The following is a 25,001-nucleotide window of genomic DNA, read 5'->3' as shown; positions in this document are numbered from 1 at the left end:
TAAGCCCCAGTGAATACCCTGGTAGCAAAAAAAAAAAAAAAAAAGAAAATTCTCTGTGGTACAGGGAATGAACTGAGGGCCTCATGCATGTGTGGTGCCACTGAATGGCTCACATGTCCCAGGAGGCCCAGTTTAAAAAATCCTATATCTCTGGAGAGGGAAATGGAGAAAGAGAAGAGAGGAAGTGGTATCAGAGCTCTGCTTCGCCATCCATGGAGTTCCCTTGGCGCTGCCTCATGCTGCCTGAGGTTGAATCCCAGGGCCTCATGCCTCATAATGTGTGCCCTCGACTTACTGACCTTTCTCCTGACCCAAAAGTCTTTATGTATGGGTAATTAATGTAGCCACCATACCTAGAAGACGACCACTTAGTGTGCTTAATCTGTCAAATTAATAAAACAAAACAAAAAGCGAACAAACTTTTTTTTTTTTTTTTTGCCTTCAAGGTTATCACTGGGTCCTATACTATGAATCCACGCTGTGGCCATTTTTCAATTTTTTTTTTTTTGGATAGGACAGAAGTTGAGAGTAGAGAGGGAGAAAGACACCTGCAGATCTGCTTCACTGCCTGTGAAGTGACCCCCTACAGGTGGGGAACAGGGAGCTCAAACCAGGATCCTTGAGCAGGTCCTTGTGCTTTATATTATGTGCACTTAATCCGCTGTGCTACCGCCCGGTCCTCCGAACAAACTTCAGTGTTTTTACCTGAACTATGCTTAAAGTAGGGCCAGAGTGACACTTTCTGTGTGTCTGTCTCTGTATGTGTGTGCTCTGATCAGTGACCACTGGTTTTGCTAACCTTCTGACTCAAGCCTGATTCTGTGGAAGATGGTCTGGACATTCCCTCAGAATATTAGAAATGGGCCTACCTACCAAATTTGGTAAGTCCTCTCCTAAGATCTACCTAAATTAGAACACAAAAATGCCTGTTGTAAGAAATGTCCATATCTTTTTTTTTTTTTTTTTTTATATAGCAGCACCATTTGTAATAGCTCAAACTTAGAAACAACCCAGATGCCCTAGCACAGGCAGTTGCTTAAGAAAATTGTGATAACAAGATCAGAAGTGAAAATACAAGTAGAACCGGAACTGGAATTGGCGTATTGCACCAAAGTAAAAGACTCTGGGGTGGGGGAGGGGGGAGAGAGACTACAGGTCCAAAAAGGATGACAGAGGACCTAGTGGGAAATGTTATGCATATACAAACTGTAGTATTTACTGTCGAATGTAAAACATTAATTCTCCAATAAAGAAATAAAAAAAAAAGCTTAAAAAAAGTTGTGATAAATGGACACAATGGAATACTAACTCAGCTCTAAGAAATTCTGGAATTTTCTCCTGTGCCTTATCTTGGTTAGATCGTGAAGGCATTATGGTGAGTGAGATCAGTCAGAGTGGAAGGATGAATACCAGATGATCTCACCTTTATAGGTGGACCTTAAGAAACAAGGAGAGTAATGGGAAACACAGGGTGAAACGTGGAAGTGGGGGTGGTGTATTGCAACAAAGCCAAGGACCCTGGAGGAGGGGACTCAGAGGCTTAGAGAGGACACAGGTCTAGTGGACAGTGTTGCAGATGGGAATGACACCATTAAATATACAGACACCATTAAATATACTCAGGTGTCAACCACTCTACCACTATTTCTCCAGTAAAATAATTTGCAAAAAAACTTATTTTGAAAAACAACCGAATATTAAAACAAGTGTGTGTGTGTGGGGGGGGGGTAGGGCGATAGCACAGCGGGTTAAGCATACATGCACAAAGGGCAAAGAAAGACCTGAGAAAGGATCCTGATTCGAGCCCCCAGCTCCCCACCAGCAGGGGGGTCACTTTACAAGTGGTGAAGCAGGTCTGCAGGTGTCTGTCTTTCTTTACCCATCTCTGTCTTCCCCTCCTCTCTACATTTCTCTCTGTCCTGTCCAACAACAACATCAATGACAACAATAATAATAACCAACGACAATAATAATATCCAACAACAATTAAAAAAAAAAGCAAGGGCAACAAAAGGAAAAAAAAAAAGCCTCCAGGAGCAGTGGATTCATGGTGCACTGAGCCGCAGCAATAACCATGGAGGGGGTAAAAAAAAAGATGTGGTGGGAGAAAATTTCATTTTTAAAGACATTGAGATTAAAAGATCATATAAACCAGTCTTTGGACATATGAAGTCATTCTCTTAATCCGATGTAATTATTTAATTGAGCTTTAGGACAGTGACCTTATGGTCTGCTTTATATGTTTTGTGTCATCCCCGCCTCCCAACACCTTTTATTCATTTGTTTGTGGCACCCAGGCCATGGCCTTGAGTATGTGCAATTCTACTACTCTTTTTCATTCTGTTTTCTATAGAAAAAGAGAGTGAGAAAGACAGAATGGGGGGGGGGCTTCCTTCCACACCCCCCATCCCTCAATGCTCCATGTGGTGCCAGGACTTGAACCCAAACTTCATGATTGTTGGTAAGGCACACACTCTACCTGGATAGCTATCTCCAAGTCTCTGCCTGTTGTTTTTCTGATGTCAGATTATAATTTTTTTTTCTGCACTGCTAACTGTCTCATGTCTATTTAAAGTAACATTAGGTGAGTCGGGTAGCGGGTTAAGCGCGGGTGGCACAAAGCACAAGGACCAGCGTGAGGATCCCGGTTTGAGCCCCTGGCTCCCAACCTGCAGGGGAGTCGCTTCACAGGCGGTGAAGCAGGTCTGCAGGTGTCTGTCTTTCTCTCCCCCTCTCTGTCTTCCCCTCCTCTCTCCATTTCTCTTTGTCCTATCCAACAATAATAATAACTACAACAATAAAACAAGGGCAACAAAAGGGAATAAATAAATATTAAAAAATTAAAAATCCTTAAAGAAATAAAGTAACATTGGTGGAGTTTGGTTCAATGAGACCACTTCTCTGTTTCACTCTTCTCAGCAAAGTGGGCATTAGAATCCTATCTGCTCCCTTCCTGTGGGGTGAGCTTCTCCCCAACCCTCTTGCCACAAACAGAGCTCACTCTGTTTATCCTTTAATTGAGGTTTTACTGTTTTGATGGTGCTGTAGCCATGCTGTCCCAGGGGTTGGGGTGAAGGAATCCAGCCCTGAGTTCTGCATGTGAAGTTCTCAGCAGCTTTTTAAGATCAATTATTCATATCTTCATTTATATATAGATTAGGAAACTGACTCTCAGAAGTTAACTCGCCCAAGGCTTTACCAGAAGAGGCAAAGATAGCTGCTGTTTAGATGTGAGTCTATAAGACTCAAACCTGTTTTTTTCCCCCCAAATATGGCATTTTTGAAAATCATTTTATGGGGGGGAAAATAATGGTTTACAGTGCAGTTGTTGACACATGGGTATGGTTTCTCATCTCCTCAAGTTAGGTGACTGCAGAACACTCTCCCCACCAATCAGCTTATGTCCTTTTCCACCATAAGGCTCTCCCCACCCCCTTTTTTCTGCTAGCATATTTTTAAAATGGCAGCAATCTGTGTGTGTGCATATGCGTGTGTGCGCACATGTGCACGCGGTGTGTGTATTTGTGTGTGTGTGTGTGTGTGTGTGTGTGTGTGTGTGTGTGTGTGTGTGATGAAAGCTTCATCATTTTTAAGTATAAGGTTTGGTGTTAAGTATATTGACATTGTTGTCAATATACTTAAGCTCTAGAACTTTTTATTTTCTTTTTGTTTTTTAGAAGAGTTTATTTATTTATTCATGAGAAAGATAGGAGGAGAGAAGGAACCAGGCAGCACTCTGGTACATGTGCTGCCGGGGATCGAGCTCAGGACCTTATGGTTGAGAATCCAATGCTTTATCCACTACGCCACTTCCTGAGCCACTCTAGAACTTTTTCATCTTGCAGAACTGAACTCTCAGTAAGCAACCCCCCTTTTCCTCTTGTTCCAGCCCCCAATGGCTATCATTCTCTATTTTTCTTTATCTAGCAACTTCACTGCTTCAGTTCCTCAAGTTAGTAGAAGCATTCTGTACATGTTCTTTTGTAAATGAATAACTTAGATCACGTAGTGTAGTGTCCTCTTAGTCCATCCATTTTACAGCATGTGACAGAATGACCTGCTTCATTTGAGCTGCATCAAACACACACACGTTATGTATCATTATCTATTAGAGGGTGAGAGACAGAGTAGTAGGGGGGAGAGGGGACAGACACCTGCAGCACTGCTCTGTGAAACTTTCCCCTGCAGACAGAGACTAGAGCTTGAACCCTAGTCTTTGTGTATGGTAATGTGTGCTCTCTAGCAGGTGAGACCAAGACCTGACCCCAAGACTGTGGAGTATTTCATCTTCAGTGTATATCACATTTTTGTTTATCTACTCCTCTATTGATGATATTTGGGTTGCTTTCACCTTTGGTTGTTGTATATGAGTTACTGTGGATGGAGTGTGCAGATAGCTCTTTGGGACCCTGCTTTCAGTTCTCTTGGTTGTATGCCCAGATGTGGGATTGCTGGATTGCATGGTAGCTGTTTTGAAATTTTTTGAAGTATGTCATACTATTTTCCAGAGCAGTTGCACCATTTTCCAAACCAGCCAGCAGTGCACAAGGGTCCCAACTTCTCTCCACCCACCAATACGTGATACTCTCTATTTTATTGTTGTTGTTTACAATAATCATCCAAGTGGTATCTCATTGTGGTTTTGATTTGCTCTTCCATGATGGTCAGGAATGTTGAGCATTTAAAAAATTCGCTTGTAGGCCTTTTGTATATCATCTTTGGAAAAGTCTTTTGCCTCGTGTTTTAGTCTGGTCATTTGATTTTTGAGGCTCAGTTGTAGTTCTTTCTTTATTTTTAATATTTTTGTAAGAGGACCAGAGCATTACTCTGGCACATGAAGTGATAGGGATCGAACTCAGGACCTCTTGTTTGAGAGTCCAGTGCTTTAACTACTGTGCCACCTTCTAGGTTGCTATATATTTTGAGTAGCAGACCCTTAGCACATAAATGCTTTGAAAGTATTTTCTTTCCATAATTGACCTTTTTTAATCTTTACCCTGCCTTTGTATCCTTTGATATTTTTTATGTTTGTCATAGTCCCATTTGACTACTACTTTTTTTTTCTTTTTGGTTTCTTTAATGAGAGAGAGATCAGAGCACTGCTTTGGCATAGGTGATGCTAGGGATCAAACTTGGGCCCTCAGGCATGCAAACCTGGCCTCTACCAGCTGAGCTATTTCTAGGGTGACTGATAGTCTGTTTCTTGTTCTGTTGACTGAGCTTTGGTATTCCATCCAGAAAATCCCTGCCCAGTCTAGTGTCATCCAATTTTCCCCGTGTTGTCCTCAAAGAGTTGTAGAGTCCTGAGTCTTAACATTTAGGTCTGCAGTGTGTCTTATTAATACATGTATATAGTTGGAGGTAAGGATACAAGCTTATTCTTTCGCATATGGATACGTGATTTTTCTCAGCTTTGTGTGTTGGATAGACTCATTTCTCATCAGACTTTTTGTGTTTGTTTATAGAGCCTTACTTAATTTTATGTGAGAGACAGAAACAGAGACCAGAGCATCAGTCTGGCAGATACTATTCTCAGGGCTGGAACCTAGTACCTCATGCATGGAAGTCCTGGGAGCCACCGCCCAGCTGCACCACCAGAGCATTTATTATTAAAAATATCTATTTATTTTTATTTATTTGAGAGAAAGAACCAGAGCATTACTCCAATACTTGTGATGCTGAAGATTGAACTCAGGACTTTATGCTTGAAAGTCCAATGCTTTATCCACTGCACCATCTCCCAGCTGTTTTTTTGTTTGTTTGTTTTGTTTTTGCTACCAGGGTTATTGCTGGGGTCCCAGTGCCAGCACTATGAATACACTGTTCCCCGCGGCCACTTTTCTTGCTATTTTATTGGGTAGGATAGAGAGAAATTGAGAGGGAAGGTGGAGATAGAAAGCAAGAGAGAAGGGTCAAGAAGGGTCATCTGGTGGAGCGCACATGTTGCAATGCAAAAGGACTTAGGGTTGAGCCCCCAGTCCCCACTTGCAGGGGGTAAGCTTTGCAAGTGGTGAAGCAGGGCTGCAGGTGTCTCTCTGTCTCTCTCCCTATCACCCCCTTCCTTCTTGACTTCTAGCTGTCTCTATCCAATAAGTGAAGATAATAAAAAATTAATAATAAAATTAAAAAAAAAAAGAAGCATTGCCCCTGCAGATGGGGAGCTGGGGCTCCAATTTTGGTTTTCGTGCATGGTGATGTGCTTAACTGGGTGCACCACCTACCTGCCCCCCCCCCCCCAAGACTGTTTGAGAAAAGAGAGTGACAAGAGAAGGTTGAGAGGGAGGTGTCTGGGGAAGAAGACAGTGCTGAAATGCTTTTTGTCTTGTTTATTGCTGCACACACGGGGAAAGGTCTACAGAAGTCTTTGCTCGTAGGATGTGTTTACAAGAATCATGGAGGGTTTGTTTTCTTGAGCTGGCCAGGTTTAAACCATTTATATTTGTTTGTGTGGAGAAAAATGAATCAAGACATTACAGTAATACAATCTTCTGTCTGGCTCTGGGAGACCAGCTTTCCAGAAACTCAGTATCTGCTGAATCCAGAAGCCACTGGCAAGCTGGGGGGTGCGGGTTGGGGGGGAGGACCATTTTAATGGCAAACTAATGAGCTCCCAGAAGCAAACGGATGCAGAGGAGGAGCAGAGCCAAGGGAGAGAGCTTTCAGTCTGTGTCCCTTTGATTCACTGTGGGAGCTGCGCTTTCTCTGATGACTGTGGACCCCCAGGAGGCAGAGGATCAGGGCAGAAAAGACTCGTGTGTGTGCAGGTGGGGAGCGGGCACAGTGCAGACTTCCACGAAGGGGGACTGAACTGAAAGGTACCAGGTCCGTGGAAGAGAGCAGGAGGGGCTGTCTGCTCCAGCACCAGAAGCATCAGCCCTCTGCTAGCAAAATGGAAGCGACAGGAAATCTCAGCCTAGAGGAAACGTGAGTAGCTATGAAAATCAGGGAGAGGGCCAGCAAGATAGCTCACCTGGACAGCGTGCCTACATCATCACAGGCATTCTCCAGGTTCAGGCCCAGCCCCCACTACATTGAAGGAAACTTTGCTGTTCTAGTGTCTTTCTGTCTATCTCTGTATCTGTCCTCTGGGGGGCGGGGGGGGGGGAAGTTAACCTGAATCAATAAAGCTTCTGTGACAAGAAAATTAATAAATAAAAATAGAGTGTGTCTATTTATGTATCTTACATATACACTAGTGTATCTTTTATATTAACTTTTTTTTAAATGTGAGAGCACTTCTCCAAGTTGCTGAAAACATTTCAGATGGGCATGTAGGAACTATTGTATTTACTGTCAAATGTAAAACATTAATTTCCCTATAAAGAAATTAATAAAAAAAATGTTTTGGAGGTTAGAGAGATAGCTCACTGGGTGGGGGAGGGGTGGGCCTTATCAGTATGTTCCCTGTTTGGAATTACAGCACCTTGTGTGAAGAAGGGCTGTGGCACCAGAAGGTTTGTTCTCTTTCTCTCTCTCTTTCTCTGTCATCCTTTTTTCTTTCTGGATGAAAAAATGGCCTAAGATAGTGAAATTGCATCGGTGTGTGGTCCAACTCCAATATATATTTTCAAAATTTCAAAATTTGCTTAGTTAGTCCCTCATTTTGGGAGAGAGGTAGAGGGAGAGGGAAAGGGAGAGGCAGTGCGCACGCCAGGTTGGGGACTCAGAAAAAAAAAATTCAGATTGTTGACTTTCTTGTTTAAATCTCTGGGTTGTCAGTAGGCTTATAGAAAGCTTTCTCACTGAATTCTTGCCTTTTTTGCAGTATTATTTGTCTTTGTGTATGTGTTTTCTGTGAAGGATGCTTGTGTTACGCTTTCTTCCCCCAAGGGTGCAGTAGAGAAGACAGAATTCTTATAAACAATGTTAACAGTGAAATAGACAAAAATTATCTTTTTATTTTTGTTTATTTTAAAAAGGTATTTATTAATTATAGGGAGAGTGTGTATGGGAGGAAGAGAGAAAGCCAGTATATTGCTCTGACACAAGCCAGGGATTGAACTCCAGACCTCATGCTCAAGAATCCAGCACTATATACTGCACCAGCTCCCCAAGCCCCAAGAAGCTGTTTTTTTTTTTAGACTGTCATTTGAGGTCATCTAAAAGAAGATATATATATACACATATATTTTTTTGCCTCCAGGGTTATCTCTGGGGCTTGGTGCCTACACTATGAATCCACTGTTCCTGGAGGCCTTTTTTTTTTTCCTTTCCATTTTTGTTGTCCTTGTTGTTGTTAACGTTATTGTTGCCATTGCTGTTGTTGGGTAGGACAGAGTGGAGGGGAAGACTGCTTCACCACCCGTGAAGTGACCCCCCCTGCAGGTGGGGAGCTGGGGAGCTGGGAGCTGGAACCAAGATCCTTATGGTGATCCTTGCGCTTCTCACTATGTGCGCTTAACCTGCTGTGCTACCGCCTGGCCCCCCATGAAGAGAATATTCTGTATAAGATATTTAACCCCACTATATAAGACATTTAACTCCACTCTCTTTATGTCTGTGTGAGAGTTGTGGTGGAAAGAAGCCTGGCAGTGGATTGGTGAAAAAGGTTGTTTTGGGAGCTGGGGGTTGGTTCCTGGTTGAGTGCACATGTTATTATCATGCATGAAGGATCTGGTTCAAACCTATCACAGTGGGGAGCTTCATAAGTAGTGGAGCCATGCTGCAGCCATGCTTCTCTCTCTCCCGCTCTATAAAGAAAGAAAGAAAAAAAGACTGCCAGGAGTGGTGGAGCTATGCAGGGACTAACACTAGTGATGACCCTGGTGGGGGAAAAAGGAAAGGTGGGAAGGAGGGAAAATGGTTGACTTGCCAGTCTGAAAGGTTGTGCAGTATCAGAGCATAGGATTTGCAAACCCACGGTCCCATGTCTGAACCCTGGCCCTGCACGTGTCCTGTGTCCTGCCTCTCTCTCCTTCTTGTTAATGAATAAATCAAGGAAGAAGAAGGCAGGGGTGGAGGATGTGGGGAGACCTGCCCTCTTCCTGTGAATTCAGTAACTTAAGATGATGGAGTGCCATCTGCTGGAGGGAAGCAGACCTATTCCTTCACAGTGTGTGAATGAAAGTGAATGTCTCTGTCATAGAGTGAAGTCCTTTCTGTCTGCCAGGTGATGCATCCTTAGGCTCTCGGACACGGATGTTCAAGAGAAAGCTCCAGCAGCCAGGTGAAGGAAAACAATGTTATGAACAGGGAGGAGGGCATGGCGGGAAGGCCCATGTGGGTGAGGGGCAGGGAATGCCTTTGATGGTCTGGAAACTAAAGAAATTGAGGTGAAAATTTCCAGGGGAGCAATGTTCAGAAATGCCAGATGTAAGCTAAGGGTTGAAAATTAATTTCCATATTTGTTTTTTAAAAGATGATTATGGGGGCTAGGTGGTGGTGGTGACCTACCTGGTTGAGGGCATATGTTATAATGCACAAGGACACTTGCAGGGAGAAGCTTTGCAAGTGTTGAAGCAGTGTTGCAGGTGTCTCTCTGTCTCTTTCCCTCTCTACCTCCCCCCACCTCTCAATTTCTGGCTGTCTCTATTCAATAAATAAATAAAGATAGGTGGCGCAAAGTGCAAGGACCGGCATAAGGATCCCGGTTCGAACCCCGGCTCCCCACCTGCAGGAGAGTCGCTTCACAGGCGGTGAAGCAGGTCTGCAGGTGTCTGTCTTTCTCTCCTCCTCTCTGTCTTCCCCTCCTCTCTCCATTTCTCTCTGTCCTATCCAACAACGACAACAACAATAATAACTACAACAATAAAACAACAAGGGCAACAAAAAGGAATAAATAAATAAATAAATAAATAAAATATTAAAAAAAAACAAAAAAACAAAAATAAATAAAGATAATAAAAATATTTAAGATGATTATGGGGGTCAGGTGGTGGTAAATGTGTGAAGACCTGGGTTCAGACCCCTGAACCCCATCTAACTGCAGTGTGGGTAGTTTCATGAGTGGTTGGAGCAGTGCTGAGTGTCTCCTTTTTAAATTTTTTTTTTAATATTTATTTATTTATTCCTTTTTGTTGCCCTTGCTGTTTTATTGTTGTTGTTTTCACAGATGCCATTGTTGTTGGATAGGACAGAGAGAAATGGAGAGAGGAGGGGAAAATAGAGGGGGAGAGAAAGACACCTGCAGACCTGCTTCACCATTTGTGAAGCCACCCCCCCTGCAGGTGGGGAGCCAGGGGCTTGAACTGGGATCCTTTGGCTGGTCCTTGCACTTTGCACCACCTGTGCTACCGACTCCCAAGTATCTCTTCTTTTTTCTGTCTCTTTGTCCTGTAAATATTTATTTATTTATTTATTCAATTGTTACTAGTTACTATTGGGGTTTGGTGCCAAAATGATGAATTCACCGCTCCCAGTGAGTTTTCTTCCTTTCTTCCTCCTCTCTTTCTCTCTCTCTCTCTCTCTCTCTGGGGAGGGGAAGATAGAGAGGGATAGAAAAAGAGAAACACCTACAGACCTGCCTCACCACTTCGGAAGCTTCCCTCTTGCAGGTGGGTAGTGGGAGCTTGAAACCAGGTCCTCACACATGGTAACACACATACATTCAACCAGGTGTGTTGCTGCCTAGCCCTCTGTCTCTCTCTGTCTCTTAATCTTTCTAAGAGATAGAGAAAGACAGACAGAGAAAGATGATTGTGCCCTAACAAGAGGTTTTTCTAGATTGCTGTGAATGGAGAGTAAATAGAAGTGAGGCTGGTCAGATCTATCTGGCTGAAGAGCCGAGGTGGGTGGTGAAAAAATGCTAAGGAAGAACTGAGGCTAGACTGGACCACCCTCCTGAAGTATGTGCGTCCCCTGTGTTTATTATAGTGCCTGTTTACTTCTGTAACAGTGTGTGGCGACTCACAAGGAATTGGGACTCCGAAATGTCTGGTATTTTCACCTGAATATTAACTACAGTAACCTGGGTTACTCCCCCGTCCCCTCCACAACCAATCTCTGTCAGCTCTTCAAGTTTCCTCTTTTTTCTTTTTTCTTTTTTTTTTTAGTTTTTTAAAGATTTATTTATCCATTTATGATGAGAGAGAGAGAAATGAGGGGAGGGAGATGGAGAAGTGATGCTGGGAATTAAACTCAAAATCTCATGCTTCTAAGTCCAGTGCTTTAGCCACTATATCACCACTTCCTAGGTCTCAGCTTTCTTGTTTTTTAAAGGTTAGCCTCAGATGTTGCTGTCATCCCTAAAACAGCTGGTCAATAAGGAAAGTGGCTGAAGAGCTTTCTTGTATTTTCAGTGAAACAGGACAACTGAACTTCCATTCATAAAGAGGAAGGCTGAATTAACTGTGCAAGTTCTTTCTCTATTTCTGCCAAAGATCCCTTTATTCTCTAGTGGAAACTTGGCACTGAGGAATCCTGGGAGCTGGCTCAGTCTGTGTGAAGCTTCATCTGCAGTGGCCTTGCTCCCTTGTTAGGGGTCTTGGGCAGCCAGGCTCAGTCTGTGTGAAGCTTCATCTGCAGTGGCCTTGCTCCCTTGTTAGGGGTCTTGGGCAGAAGGAGCTATTTTACTCTCAGTCAGATAGTGTGGCCTGCCTATCTCTAAACTGGACCACACTGCCTGGAAGACAAAATGCAGAGAAGAATACCCCTGAGGGAGCTGGGAGGTAGCGCAGCGGGCTAAGCACACATGGCGCAAAGCCCAAGGACCAGCATAAGGATACCGGTTCGAACCCCCAGCTCCCCACCTGCAGGGGGGTCGCTTCACAGGCGGTGAAACAGGTCTGCAGGTGTCTATCTTTCTCTCCCTCTCTCTGTCTTCCCCTCTTCTCTCCATTTCTCTCTGTCCTATCCAACAATGACAATAACAATAACAATAGCTACAACAATAAAACAAGGGCAACTAAAGGAAATAAATAAATAAATAAAATATTTAAAATATCTTTAAAAAAAAAAGAATACCCCTGAAGTGATAGAGCATTCAGAGAAGCTCCACTAACTCAACCATGTAGTTATTACCACAATCCAGAAGGGTTGCCACTTTTTTTTTTATGAATGGTCACCTCTTTCTCTGCTGGTGGGTTCTTTTTCATCTTGCAGTAATTTTTTCCCACGTACTACACATACCTTCAATTCATTTGTGGATTCTTAGTAATATACATGATCCAGTTCAACAGGATATGCATTTTGACATTTAGGGGTGTTGTCTAATTGCTTCAGAATTGTGGTGTCATGGTGTAACATGCTATGCCACATGATTTGACTGAATAAAGGGGGAAACAAACCCTCAACTTGTTCTCATTGGTTCAAATATTGTGCAAGGCCACAGATGTGAAGTGAGATGTGGAAGTGCTTTTACAGCCTAGGAAACAAGCTTCTAAAGATAATTCACTGCAACATGAAGCTGGCTCTTAGTGCCCTGGTAAATGAGTGAGAATAAAAGACGTGCCCGGAAGGAGATTCTTCTTCATTTTGGAGTTAAGAAAAGTGAACGTGGAGACATACCAGGTAAAGGGCTTGATTTATTGACCTGCTGTTGCAGAGGTGGGACAATATGCAGAGTGGTTAAGAGAGAGGAGTGGACATTTGAGAGAAGCCGAGAGAAGGCAGACATGGACCTGATGGCCTAGACAAACCAAACAAGGGACACTGTTCTCTTTCTAGGTTAGTTTTCCTTATGACCCAGCTTTCTTAGTTACCTGAAAGATACACTGGCCTAAACGTCCATATATAGTTACAGGAAGGGTCTTTGGTAAGTTGTGGTATTAGCCACACTGATTTAAAAAAAAACAAAAAACTTTTCTCTGCTTACACCCTGTAGGCTTGTGTTTAATTGTTGAAAATATGTAAAAGCGACTATATTTTCTTGGTTTTGAAGAACGAAGCTGTGACTACACTCCTGGGTTTGCAAAGAAAACTTAAATTAACAGCCGTGGTCGTCTAGTGCATCGACGTTATGAACCTGCAGGTGTTTAGACTGTAAAAGACCTTACTGATTTTATTACCTTTAATGCACTCAATATTTAACCCAAATCCTGTCTAGAGTCTTCAGACAAACACACATGTATTGCTTAGCAGTGAAAGTTTAACAACTTTCATCTTGCCATAGAAGGAAGAAGCAGCTATGGCTAGTTGAAGGGTTACTCTTATTAATTAACCGATGTAATACTTCTTTTACTTATTAACCCATGCAACTGTTTGAAAATTGGCAGGGCATTTTTAAAGATATATGTGTGTGTGTGTGTGTGTGTGTGTGTGTGTATATATATATATTTTTTTTTTTTGGTGCCACCACAATTATCACTGGTGTTTAGTGCCTGTGTGATGAATCCATCAGTCCTGGGAGCCATTTTTTTTTTCCTTTTTATGATAGAGACAGAGAGAAACAGTAAGGGAAAAGAGAGAGGAGGAAACACCTACCTACCACTTGTAAAACTTCCTTCCATAGGTGGAAACCAGGGCTTAAACCAGGGTCCTCATTCATTTGGTATTATATGCACTCCACCAGATGAATCACCATCCAGCCCTTTTTAAGGGAATATTAATGCACCAAATCTACATTTGTAGAAACTTTTATTTATTTTATTTAAGAATTTATGTATTTATTCATGAGAATGATAGGAGGAGAGAGAGAAAGAGCCAGACATCACTCTGGTACATGTACTGCTGGGGATTGAACTTGGGACCTCATGGTTGAGAATCCAGTGCTTTATCCACTGCGCCACCTCCTGGACCATGAAGCTTTTATTAATAGGTGATTATTCACTTCCAGAGAATGTACTGCCTTACCTATGCTTTACCTGCGCTTAACTCGCTGCGCTACCGCCCGACTCCTGGTAAATTACTTTTTAATATATATATTTTTTGCCTCCAGGGTTGTCACTGGGACTCGGTGCCTGCACTATGAATCTGCTCTCAGAGGACATTTTTTCCCTTTTGTTGCCCTTGTTGTTGTTATTGCTGTCGTTGTTGTTTGATAAGACATAGAGAAATCGAGAGAGGAGGGGAAGTTAGAGGGGGAGAGAAAGATAGACACCTGCAGACAGGCTTTACCACCTGGGGGCTTGAACCGGGATCCTTACGCTTGGTCCCTGAGCTTTGTGCCATTTGCGCTTAACCCGCTGCACCACCGCCCAGTCCCCTTACATTTTAAATTTTATGCCTATGTATCCTTGTCTGATGTGTTTGAATTTCTTTCTGCCCCCACCCACCAAGTACCACCATATATTTGTAGCAGTGTTTGGTGTGCAAATGCTTAACTTAATCACTTACTCTGTAAGATACCCACAAACCCATTTTATTCTCATCACGTCACTGGATAGGGGGACTGCTCCTATAGACATCCTCATTTTGAAAATTAACTATCTGAATTGAAAGGCCAAGATAAAATGGTCATCCTCTTTTGACTTCTTTTTTTTAAATCCCTACAAAACAGTAAATTTTATCATCTTGATATTTATGACCATTCCACATCTCACGATGATGTGTGTATACTACATATGAATCTATAAAACTTATAAGACTTCCTGTGCTGCAGACCACAAGTGTAGGCCTTGGAGATTAATTTTAAAGTGAAGTTTTTATAAAGATATTTAAATCTTGAAGGAAAGTTACTGTGTAAGGTAACATCAGGGGGCCAGATGGTGGCACACCTGGCTAAGCGCACATAGTATTAAGCACAAGGACCTGTGTAAGGATCTGAGTTCCAGCCCCCAGCTCCCCATCTGCAGGAGGGACACTTCACAAGCAGTGAAGCTGGTCTGCAGGTGTCTGTCTCTCTCCCTCTCTAGCTCCCACTCTTTTCTCAATTTCTCTCTGTCCTATCCAATAAATTTTTTAAATGGCTGCCAGCAGCAGTGGATTTGTAGTGCCGGCACTACTTCTTCTTCTAGCGTTTGCCCTTCTTCCGTAGTCAGTCAACAGCGTCAGGTTGAGCCTGATGTCTGCTTGTTGCTGGCTTTGAAAGTGACTGGGATCCATGTGGATTTAGTCGGCTAGGAAGGATCGTCAGTTTCCCCAATAAATGGGTACTCACGGGATGCACCACGAGAAGGTCGATCCAATGCATCCCAGTGCCGGCACTGAGCCCCAGTGATAACTCTGGAGGCAAGAAAAAAACAAAAAAGAGGAAGTAAAACATCATCCCAAATGGGAGACTGTCATCAGGGCTGCCAGCTGAGCACTGCTAGCATAGCTGGGAGGAAGTCGTAATAAAATTTCCACTGACAAACCAGCCAGAGTAAATTCCAGACGGTCAAGTGATATGACAATGAAGTTGATTTTTGTTCCCTGTAGTTCTGACTGGCCAGTAGTATAAAGTCACCATTCACTTTTCTTTCCTTAAAGAAAATGACACCTTCTTCTCCTCCTTCACCTCTTCTTCCTCCCCCTCCTCTCACTCTTCCCCTTGGTCCCCCTCCTCCTCCTCCTCCTCCTCTTCTTGATAGAGACAAAGAGAAATTGAGAGGTGGAGATAGGGAAAGAGAGAAAGGCACCTGCTGCACTGCTTCACCACTGCTGAGGCTTCCCTGGAACTCTAGACGGTACCTGAAGGCTTTAACTGGGGGCCCTTGAGCATTCAATATGCTCTCTGCCAGATGCACCACTGCCCAGCCCTGGTTTCTTTTTTCCTTCTCCTTCTTCATATTTTGCCTTTATTTATTTTTTTTTGTTTAGTTTTGCCTTTATTTTAAAAAATATTTTATTTATTTACTGGATAGAGACAGAAATCAAGTGGGAAGTGGAAAATAAAAGAGGGAGAGAGGACCTGCAACACTTCTTCACCACTTGCAAAGCACTACCCCTGCAGGTACTTCAACCTCAGTTCTTGCACATTATAACTAACATGTGTGCTCAAATGGGTACACCACAGCCTAGTCATTAGTTAATTAATTAATTTCTTCTTATTCTCCTTCTCCTCCTCTACCTCCTCTTCCTCCTTCTTCATCTTCTTCCCTCCCCCAGACCACTGGTCAGCTTTGGTTTATAGTGGTAAGGGGTATTGTATCTCAAGCCTGGAGCCTTGAGCGTGAGAGTATGTTTGCATAACCATTATGCTGTCTACGTCACCCAGTCTCATTTATTTCTAAGACCATGAAAAGGTCTTTATCCATTTGTATCTGATGAGATGGTAGTGGAAGAAGAAGGTTGTAGCCATGCACCTTGAGAGAATGAATTGAGCACCCACCAAATAGCTGAGGTTATTGCAAAGCTGCATGTGATTTCCGCAGTAGCAGTGAACTCCTGACAACGATCCTACGGAGAAAAGGAGTGGAAGTCTGAATTTCATTTCTATCATGTATTAGTACCTGAACAGATGACAAGAAGTGAGAAGAAAGAAGACAAATGGTGGGAATAGTTCATGCAACTGTGGGAAGAAGGTTAGATTTTGCCCCCTGTCACGATGAACTTCATGGAAATAATTAGGGTGGTGAGGAAGAAGAAAAAAGAACATTGGAACTTTCCATGACTAATCCCAAAATGACTCAGTCAGCCACTAAATATGTCTACACCATTTCCAGAACCTTAAAAGAAACAGAAGTAACATTTACCAAAGACAGACTTTGTCTTGCTAAATGGTTAGATACTTTGCACCTGTTTTTTTCTTCTTCTTTTTCTTTTTTCCTGAAACAGCCCATGAGGCAGTTTTATTATGCCAGTGTCCAGTGTCATAAATGGAGGTTCTAACCAGTCCAGACTTTCCATGACTAATCCCAAGATGACTCAGTTAGCTACTAAACATGTCTATACCATTTCCAGAACCTTAAAAGAAATAGAAGTAACATTTACCAAAGACACTTTGTCTTGCTAAATGGTAAGGTACTTTGCACCTGGTGTTTTTTTTTTTTTTCCTTTTCCTGCAATGGCCCATGAGGCAGTTTTATTATGTCAGTGTCCAATGTCATAAATGGAGGCTCTAACCAGCCGATGAAGAATTCTCCCCTGTCTATTAAGAGAGATAATCAGGGTTCCAGTCCAGGCGGCCATTTACCCTTGCTGTGTAATTACAAATGAAAGAATACAAGATTCCTCTTCTAAGTTTGGACAGGATGTGCCTGAGTTTTCAGTGCCTCCTCTGCCAATGCTTTCTGGCCTCCACCCAGAAACAGTAAAAGAGATTTATATATTACCTCCATGGTGCTATCTAATAAGACTGCAGTGGGAGCCACATCACCTCAAGCATAGTTCATTTTAAAAAGATTTGTTTATTCATGTACTATTGGTGGGGTTGGAACAGAACATCACTGGCACATACAGTGCTGGGAATCAAACTCAGGATCTCCTGGTTGAGAGTCGTGCAGTATCTACCAGGCTGCTTGAATGTACTTTAACTTTTCCTGGTAGCCATGTACAAAAAAGAAACCCCTGGTTAAATTTTACTGATATATTTTGCCTAATTAAGTAGGCTAAACTGTATATGTGTATTGTGCAGTCATACTAAAAATTACTGAGTTTTTTTTTTTTTTTTCCTCCATGATTATTGTTAGGGCTGGTGCCTGCACTACAAATCTACTGCTCCTGGAGACATTTTTTTTTCTTTTTGTTGCCCTTGTTGTTGTTTGTTGTCGCTATTGCTGTCGTTGTTGTTAGTTAGGACAGAGAGAAATGGAGAGAGTTGGGGAAGACAGAGATGGGGAGAGAAAGATAGACACCTGCAGACCCGCTTCACTGCTTGTGAAGCGACCCTCCTGCAGGTGGAGAGCTGGGGGCTTGAACCAGGATCCTTACAACAGTCCTTTGTGCTTTGCACCATGTGCGCGTAACCCGCTGTGCTACTGCCCGACCCCCCACTGAGATCCCACCTGCATTTTACTATTAAAGCACATCTCATTGCGCATTTCACACATTCCCATGACTACTTGTGGCTGCTAAATTAGGCAGCAAAGATGGCAGCACCAGGCATCTGCTGTGAAGCGGGTAGAGTAGGAGAACAGCTTCACTGAAAGATGAGATACTCTGAAGAAGAGCACCACAGGCAAAAGACCCAAGGCAGGGCTTGGGTCTTTTAAAAGAAAGTGAAGACATTAGCCACATCATATAAGGACAGTACTGACTAAAAGGCCTTTTCTGGAAAGCAGTAAAGCCCCACTGACTTTATCACCACACCCAGTAATGGCCACAGAAGGGCTGTGTGGTGCTGACTGCCAGGTGCTGAGTCATAGTTGGGCAGAGTGATGATGGTAAGTCTATAAAGTGTCAAGAATGGAAACCACAGCGGTTAATGTATATATGGATACATATCATTGCCAAGTTATCTTTTCCTCCCAAGTGTCTGCTGCCTTTTTTTTTTCTTTCAGGCAGAGAGCTGGAATGTCTGCCTGTAGAAATCATCATAAAATAAATTCAGCAAGATAAGTCACATTTTTCAGACCTCCAGCAAAACAGATTATTTTAAGATGTTCTTTGGAATTTTCCTTTCATTATCCTCCTTCTCTGGTTCAGCTTACTCTTGTCTTGGTCCCACTGTCTTTTCCTGTTGTAATTAATCAAAAAAAAAAAAGTTGTAGGGTTGGTGAAATAGCTCACTTGAATAGTGTGTTGCTTTGCCTTGTGCATTACCAGGCTCTAGTCTGGCCCTACCACACTAAAGGAAGCTTTGATGCTGTAGTCTCATCTGTCTGTCTGTCTGTCTGTCTATCTATCTGTCTGTTAATCTGTAAGGTATGCACTAGAGTTCAGAGTACCTTAGCCTAGCTCTTGACTCTCTTGACTTCAGTGGGACTTTATTTCTGCTTCTTAATTTGAAAGAGGGGAGCATTAGAATTAAAACTCTTTGTAATCTTGTAGGACCCTCAGTCTATATCTTAGATGCTTATGTTTAACACAGTCATGGTGAGATGAAAATGACATAAAGTTTGCCATCTTTATTTTAGATAGTATAACTCAGGGGCATTAAGTACATTCACATTATTGTACTTTTGTCTCTAGAAGTCATCTTGCAAAACCAAAACTCATCTCCCCATAGCTCTTACTTCACAACCCCCTCTGCCAACTTCTAGAAATCACTATTAAGTAGATTTATGTATGTATATAAGTGTATGCATGTATGTTGAGTGTGTCTGATGTATTGGATTTAGCAGGACTTCCTTAAAGTTCTTCTTCTTCCTTTTTTTTTTTTTTTTTTTTTTTTTGCCTCCAGGGTTATTGCTGGGGCTTGGTGCCTGTATTGTCCCTGGAGGCCATTTTTTCCCCTTTTGTCGCCCTTTTTTGTTTTATTGTTGTTATTGCTGTTATTGTTGTTGCATAGGACAGAGAGAAATCAAGAGAGATGGGGAAGATAGACACCTGGAGACCTGCTTCACTGCTTGTGAAGCAACCTCCTGCAGGTGGGGAACTGGGGGCTTGAACCAGGATCCTTACACCGGTCCTTGCGCTTTGTGCCATGTGCACTTAACCTGCTGCGCTACCCCCCTTACAGTTCTTTTATGTTATAACATGTATCAGAAATTTCGTTTTAAAGACTAACTAATGTTTCGTACTATACATGTGTTAGGGTGGAGGTAGATAGCATAATGGTTATGCAAAGAGACTCTCCTGCCTGAGACTCTAGTCCTAGGTTCAATCCCCCACACCACCATAAGCCAAACTTGAGCAGTGCTCTACTAAAAAAGATGAATAATAAATAAAAATAAAACCATAGTCCTTATACATGTGTCAGTTTTATCTGTTCATTTATCGATGTACATTGTACAACCTTCCAGTTTTCTAGAATAATGTTGCTATGACAGCAGCTATACAAGCATCTCTGGAGTGCTGGTTTTTAATTCATGTACGTGTGTGTGTGTGTGTGTGATTTCTAGTTATATGGTAACTCATTGAGCACTGCCAGACTATTATCCATAGAAAATGAACCATTTTACACCCCCAGCAGCTCTCTCCACATTCACAACACAGTTATTTGCTTGCTTTTTATTTTTATTTATTTATTTTTTTGTCTCTAGGGTTATCGCTGGGGCTCAGTGTCTGTACTACAAATCCACTACTCCTGGAGGCCAATTTTCCCATTTTGTTGTTGTTACTGTATTGTTATTGCTGTTGTTGTTGTTGTTGGATAAAACAGATAAATGGAGAGAGGAGGGGAAGACAGAGAGAGGGAAAGAAAGATAGACACCTGCAGACCTGCTTCATTGCTTGTGAGGCTACTCCCCTGCATGTGGGGAGCAGGGGGGGTGTTGGGACCATGTGTAAGCCTGATAGAGCTTAGGGAGAACCACCCCCGTCCCTGGATGGAGGTCTCAGAAGATAACCTCTTGCTAAGTCTCTCTCAACCGAGGTGAGCATAAGGGGGGAAACTCAGACTTGGTTCTTTCCTTCTTGACTCTCAGGTCCACAGAAACCCCAGTACTTCCCTCCATTAAACGCAGGCCACATGGCTGCAGATTCACTTATTCAAAGTCACCTTCTGATCACAGAAGAACACACTTTATCACACACTTCATCACACACCTCAGACCCCAGACAAGAGAAATTCCAAACTATATGGGTTTTTGATATCCATCTTCTCTCTGTCTCACCCTATGGGTTTAACCCCTATGCTTCTCTCAAATACCTTTGGATAATTGAGTTGCTTGTGTCATGGAGAATAACTGTCTTGTATCTCATCAATTCCTGTCATACCAGCCACCTACCTTAGGGGCATGCCGACCGTTAAGAAGCCTGTAATTTCTGACATAATTCAGTAATATTCCCTTCGTTTGCTTTTCTATTTAACTCATGTCCACTCTGCAAATAAACGGATTCTACGGATTCTAGGATTCTAGGCACGCTAAGAGTCCCCTGGTGTCTTTTACTTTGTGTCACCCCTGTCGTGAGTGAGAAAGAACCAGTCTGTTACCTTTCCCCTGGAGACCACCCCACCAGAGAGAGAGAGAGATACTGAAAGGGGGGCTCGAACCAGGATCCTTGGGCCAGTCTTTCAGCTTTGTGCTATGTGTGCTTAACCAGTTATTTGCTTTTTAATAGGAGCTGTCCTGATGAAGATATATCAGGTTTATAAAGTGCTATCTCATTATTATTTTTATTTCTCTAATCACTATCAATACTGAGTATTCTTTTGTGTACTTATTCACTATTTGCACATCTTCTTTTCTGTTTTTATTATTGATGGTGCTTTATTACCCCAGGCCAACTTTTTCAGGTAGAAAGAGAGACACAGGGTGAAGGAGATAGCATAATGATTATTTAAGGTTCAGTCCCCTGCACCACCATAAGCCAGAGCTGAGCAGTGCTCTTTTAACACACACACACACACACACACACACGGGTGGGGGGAGACACCACAGTACTGAAGCTTCCTCTAGTGCTGTGGGAGATGGGTTCAAACCTGGCTCATTTGTATGACAAAGATAGCCCCCTCTCAGTTGAGCTATCTTACTGGTCTAATCTTCCTTTTTTATTTGTTTTTATAACTTCCCAATGAGGTATTATTATATTACTTAAGATCTGTTTATGTAGTAATGAGCAAGAGAACCAAAGCATTACTCTGGCACGTTTGATGTCTAGATCAAACTTTGGACTGAATGCCTGAGAGTCCATCACCTAATCTAATACACAGAGCCACCTCTCCTTGCAATGCATTCAATCTCCTCCTCTGCCTCCTCTTTTTTTTTTTTCCTTTTTTTTTTTTTTCATGAGAAACCTGAACATTTCTCAGCTCTGCCATATAGTTGTGCTGGGGTTTGCACCTAAGCCTTGGGCTTTTGTTGCCCTTGTTTTATTGTTGTTGTTGTTGTTATTGATGTCGTTGTTGTTGGATAGGACAGAGAGAAATGGAGAGAGGAGGGGAAGACAGGGGGGAGAGAAAGAGAGACACCTGCAGACCTACTTCACCACCTGTGAAGCGACTCCCCTGCAGGTGGGGAACTGGGGCCTCAAACCGGGTTCCTTCCGCTTTGAGTTTTCTTTTGTATGTAGATATGGTTTGGTCCTTGTGGAGATAAGTCTTAGAAAGGTAGGAAAGAGGGCAAGAGTGAGATGGCTAAGTACAAGCATGTACAAGATGTTATCAGAGCCAAGAAGTGGGCGGTTGCAGGTTTTCTTTATTATCAATGGAGCTAAGGTTACTAGGAACCTTCCCCCAGCATGGCTAAAGGGCCTGGGTGAGTGATTGAGTCACTGGATGAAGCCAGAGGTCCGTGTTTGAATCCCATTAAGTGGAGTGCCATTATGTTCTAGTACTTGAACCCTCTACTCCCACTCCAAACTCTTTTACTTTGGTGCAATACACCAAACACAGTCCAAGTTTTGCTTTGTGTTTTCTTATTTACAATATATTTTTTTCAACATTGCCCTTTCTCACATCTACATATGAAGAAGTTGGTGGGGGGGTGATGAAATTCTGCTTGCATAGGGCCCCAATAATGCCAAAAATAAATGTTTTAGGGGTATACAGTCTCTATTTTAGGTGTGACTGGTGGACTTCTAGAAGTATTTCAATAAACCAGGGAACCCAGGATAAGTATGGCCCAAAACTAACCAGTTCTTCTCCCCCCCCCCCCCCGGCCCCCTCCAGGGATTCGACCATAGGCCTCTAGCTTCACATCCAGCAACTTTACCTCTCAACCACAGCCGTCAGCCATGCTGGGGGAAAGTTTGTAGTAATCTTAGCTTCTATCCATCATCAGGAAAACCTGCAATGACCCACTTCTTTCTTCCAATCACACCTTTCAGCTGTTTTCTGTTCTCCAGCTCACTCTGGCCCTCAAACTACCCCTACGTACTCATCATTTCACCTCTTTTTCCTTATTTATACTTTTGCTATATTTGCTTTTTTTTTTTTAAGTTCCGCATAAATTCTTGAATAAGCTCTTCACTTTCCTCCAATTATCTCATGGATTTAATAGGAATTCTACTGAATTTACAGACTGCAGACTGCTGCTGAGAAGTCACAGGGATCAGAGACTTCAAAACATAGGGAGGGACTCGTAGGGAGAAGAACTGGTTAGTTTTGGTCCATACTTATCCTGGGTTCCTTGGTTTATTGAAATACTTCTAGAAGTCCACCAGTCCTAAAATAGAGACTGTATACCCTTAAAACATTGTGCCCTCTGGCCCTGAGATGTGCCTGAGAATGCCTGAGAATACTCTGTGCTTGCAATGCCCTCTGGAGACTCAAGAGGGCATTAAGATAATGTGTACTTAAATACACACTCCAAGAGAATATGTTCTCTTACAATACAAAGCTGTAGAATTTCATAGAGCCTCCAAATACCTGTCACCTACATGAAGAATACTGTTCAGCTCTTTTGTCACAGACCCACAGTATTTCTTTTAGATTTCATGCAGTGAATATTACTGGTGTTACTAGGAAGGTTAGTGCTAAGGTTAGTTTGAACTGGTCGTTTTTTTTCCAGATGTGATCTAGGAAGTTCAGGTCTACGCAGTTTTAGTGCCTACTTGGGCTTCAGTTGCTTTTCAAGAGCTGTCAGAATAATTCACCTCTTTGCTGTGTACCCCACCCAGGTGCAGTCCCAGCCCCCAGTGCATGAAGCTTCAGAGCTGTGATTTTTTTACCTTCCCTGCCTCTCTCTCAGTCTTTCTACTTGGAAAAGTGACCAAGAAATGCTTTTAATTTTTGAACTGAGAGATGATGTGTAATAGGGTTCACTATGGCAATGGAACCTAAGACAGGGGTGGGGCAGAAATTTTGGCTTGACTTCTTGGGACACACCTCCCACATTCCAGTGCGGAGAGAAGAGTGAGGTCAGTTCTTCTGGGTTCACAGAAGGTCAGGTGTGCTGGCTTATGACTCTTGGAATGTGAAAATAACTTTCTTTTTACATACACGTACTTCAACTGTTGGATTTTCTGAAATCATGCCTTGGTTTAGAAATATGCTTAGCAGATATAGATGAGTGCTAATGTAAAAAAGGTAGATGAAAATATTTGTTAAAAATAATATCTGTTGTAATGTTATGTAGAAAGTGCTATCAAAACATGTGTCTTGGGCCAAATTGTGTTGACATCTCTATTCACAGAAAAAACAAATTGTTAAAAGGATTAAAAAAAATTTTTTTTGAACCAGGACACTGTTCAGTTTTGAGCAGTACCTGAGATTGAACCTGGGACTTCAGAACTTGAGGCATGACAGTTTGTCATAATCATTACACTGTCTCCTTTCCCTCACAGAGAAACTTTTGTGAAAAGACTGCCATCAGACTCTCTTTTAAAAACAAGTTCCTTTAGAGAATCAAAACTGTTTACAAAAATTTGACTCCAAGTATGGTTTAAAAAAAACTTGTTTACTGGAGCCAGGTGGTGGCACATCTGGTTGAGCACACATGTTACAATACACAAGGACCTGGGTTCAAGCCCCCAGACCCCATCTGCAGGGGGGAAAATTTATGAGTGGTGGAACAATGCTGCAAGTGTCTCTCTCTCTCTCTCATACACACTGTCTCTGTGTGTCTGTTTCTTCCCTTACCCTCGTGATTTCTGGCTGTCTTTATCTAATAAATAGAGATAATAAATTTAAAAAAACTTGTTTACTATATCAAAACACAGTATGTTGTGTATATTCTAATTTACCCTTAAGGCAGAACTGTACAGTCCTCCTGGGAACTTTTCATCCTTCCTTCCTTCCTTCCTTCCTTCCTTCCACTTCAGTGCTCTGTCGAGGAAATCTCTGTCGCATGTGTGTTTTGAGTTGGAATAACCAATATCGTGTGTGTGTGTGTGTGTGTGTGTGTGTGTGTGTGTGTGTGTGTGTGTGTGTGTTTACCTCTAGGGTTATTGCTGGGGCTCCGTGCCAACACTACGAATCCACTGCTCCTGGAGCCTCTTTTTCCCTTTTTGTTGCCCTTGTTTCCCCTGTAGTTGTTATAGTTGTTGGATAGAACAGAGAGAAATGGATAGAGAAGGGGAAGACAGAGAGGGGGAGAGAAAGATAGACAGCTGCAGACCTGCTTCACCACTTGCGAATCGACCCCTTTGCAGGTGGGGAGCTGGGAGCTCCAACCGGGATCCTTACGCTGGCCCTTGCGCTTTGCGCCATATGCTCTTAACCCGCAGTGCTACCGCCCAGCCCCCTGTGTGTGTGTTTTAAATATTTATGACAGGTAGAG

General features: G+C 42.6%; 1 protein-coding gene across 4 annotated transcripts in view; it reads left to right on the top strand.

The window, feature by feature from the left end:
* The window catches only part of LIMS1 (LIM zinc finger domain containing 1), a 165,452-nt gene that overhangs the window by 45,801 nt on the left and 94,650 nt on the right, over positions 1-25,001 (top strand). Inside the window, exon 1 of one of the 4 annotated variants that reach the window (XM_060187599.1) lies at positions 12,251-12,447. The exons of the other annotated variants lie outside the window; for them this stretch is intronic. The gene's annotated coding sequence lies outside the window, so the exon portion shown is untranslated. Of the gene's footprint in view, positions 1-12,250; positions 12,448-25,001 lie in introns of those variants that run through there. 4 annotated transcript variants of the gene reach the window in all.

This window comes from Erinaceus europaeus, chromosome 3 (assembly GCF_950295315.1).
Source record: "Erinaceus europaeus chromosome 3, mEriEur2.1, whole genome shotgun sequence".
NCBI classification, from domain to species: Eukaryota; Metazoa; Chordata; class Mammalia; order Eulipotyphla; family Erinaceidae; genus Erinaceus; species Erinaceus europaeus.
The sequence above is the reverse complement of the archived record's forward strand: the minus strand, read 5'-3'. Positions and strand labels throughout refer to the sequence as shown.